This window comes from Lampris incognitus, chromosome 4 (genome assembly GCF_029633865.1).
Source record: "Lampris incognitus isolate fLamInc1 chromosome 4, fLamInc1.hap2, whole genome shotgun sequence".
NCBI classification, from domain to species: Eukaryota; Metazoa; Chordata; class Actinopteri; order Lampriformes; family Lampridae; genus Lampris; species Lampris incognitus.
This window is the reverse complement of record NC_079214.1, coordinates 44,480,067-44,482,371: the sequence shown is the minus strand read 5'-3', so window position 1 is coordinate 44,482,371 and position 2,305 is coordinate 44,480,067. Positions and strand designations below refer to the sequence as shown.

The following is a 2,305-nucleotide window of genomic DNA, read 5'->3' as shown; positions in this document are numbered from 1 at the left end:
TCCCATATGGTCTAGCGGTTAGGATTCCTGGTTTTCACCCAGGCGGCCCGGGTTCGACTCCCGGTATGGGAACTAAGATTTTTGTGTGTGTGTGTGTGTGTACATACACACAGGGTGTTGTGATGCGTCTAGTGCAGCAGTGTGTAGTTGGAGGGAAGGTGCATGTGTTCATCCAACCCGCTTGTGTCCTTCCTGCCCTTAGCTTGCTGCCGCTGGCTAGCCTCTGTGGCGAATAGGGAAGCATCCTAGCGTGTAAGCCTTCCTTGCCAGTACATAGCCTCTCCTTCACCAAGACTCCTGCCAGGCCTCCCCGTGGCCACACATGGTAACTGGGGTCTTGCGGCCCCAGGCTAACTTGGCAGGGGATCTCGGAGCAGCAGTGGGCCCCAGAGATATGGTGTGCAGGCCCTGGCACCTATCAACCACTGCCCCGCTGCCTTGTGGGTGAGTCTGGAAGACATAAGGCTAAGGGAGCTTACCCCAACAGAAAAGCAAGCTGTGGCGGCACGCTTCGAGGCGGTTTCCGAAAAACTGGATTTCCGGCAGCCCCCTGCAGTTGTGTGGAGGTGCCGGTCGTCTAGGGATCCCCCTTGCCATCGGAACCATCTCCTCTACAATCAAGTCATGTGGCGTTGGGAGAAGTGCACCCCCCATGCCACTTTAAAAACCATCTCTGCGCAGGTATCTTCTGCTATCTGAGTCCTCAAAGGACCCACAAATAGAAGAAGATGGTCATCATCGGGCACGATGGACAACCAGCAAGACAGCTTGTCTCCACATATCACACTTCCGAAGAAACTCTCAAGCGACGTTTGTTTTTTGTTTTTTTTACCGGGACTCATGGTAGCTAACTAGCTGCTAGCAGTGAGTTGACTGAGTGCGTTGCTGAGTTATTAAATTGGTCTGCCGAATGTTACGTGAATGAGTGATGACATTACGTCATTGTGCACACTTCGAGTGGCTGTTTCAAATTAAAAGCCCTCTAGCGTTAGGGCTTTTATTTGAATATTGTCTATAATATTGTTTCCTTCCGGTAGCAAATGCTTTGCGGCCCGATGCCGGTCCGTGGCCCGGTGGTTGGGGACCCCTGAACTAAAGACTCCGTCCGACCCGTAGCGAGTTTAGTCATCTGTGATCGTTACACTACCCCGCTCGTTTGGTAAGCAAGCGCGTCCCCGCGCTCCAGCTCCCTCACGCCTCTGGGTGCATGCGCTTCCGACGGCCTCACGGTCTCACCATCCCACTGTTGCCACTGTTTCATTCTGTTATGTTCTTTGTAAACTGCAGAATGGGCGGTTAAAGCACTTGGATTTGCGTACTTTTGACCTTATTAACGTAACAGTCTTCACATTATACTCAGCTCTAGCTCGCATTATTTGTGGTCTGTGTCACATTCAACTTGGTCCCCGGAACAACAAACTAGGAACAACAACACTGTACCGCGCATGGATAAACAGACACGCTGGCTAACGGGTCGGACCCTTTAGTCGAGCGGTCAGTGACGTGTCCCGCGGTGCGGAAAATACGGATTCGCGCCCCGGCTGCGGCGGTTCCTGCGGCTGCCCCCCGAATTCGCTACATTGGTGTCACTAGTGGGATACGTGCGGACGCGCTTTCCCGAAAGAGGGGGGGTAGTGTAACGTGGATGGATAATGTTCTGATCCGTTATTCCCACCTATATGCTTATTTAGGTGTCGTTGATTATAAATGATTAGGCACACCGTTATTACACAATGCCTAACGTGGCTTGCTTTATTCCACCGTATTGCAAGACTGCCCGAACAATATTCGTCGCGCTTCTCCCCACGTCAACAGGTGACGTCACATACATACGGGTGCCCTTACATGCCAAACCGGTACATGACATCCCTCCTTTTCTGGGAAATAAACTTCAGGTTATTTTCAATTCAAAAATATGAACCCATATAATGACAGTATCAAAACTTTCCTAACCAAAACACATACCACATATTATGTATGCTTTCACCTTAATTAGAACCATGTATTAATTATCCATTAACACATATTCACTTATGAACAGTCTGTAAACATATAAGACCTTTTAATATGTTAATTTCACATTTGCATCATCAAACAACAATCGTCACTGAACTTGGCCCAACAGTTTTTTTTTTACATTTCTCCAGTCTATGTCAAATCATAATCTGCCAGCCTCGATGGCAAGCGTCTCTCTCTTGGCGGCCTGTCTGCCCCCGGGGTGTCATTGCTGGTGTTGCTCCGCTCTGCGTTTTGAGCACCCAGTGTCTCTCTGTTTGATGTGCAGTCCTCGGCATCCTGTGATGCT

At 49.8% G+C, this 2,305-nt stretch overlaps 1 non-coding gene across 1 annotated transcript; it reads left to right on the top strand.

Annotated features, from left to right (window-relative positions):
• trnae-uuc (transfer RNA glutamic acid (anticodon UUC)) lies at window positions 1–72 on the top strand. The gene has a single exon. It is a non-coding gene; the product is annotated as a tRNA-Glu (tRNA).
• Window positions 73–2,305: the final 2,233 nt, after the last annotated feature.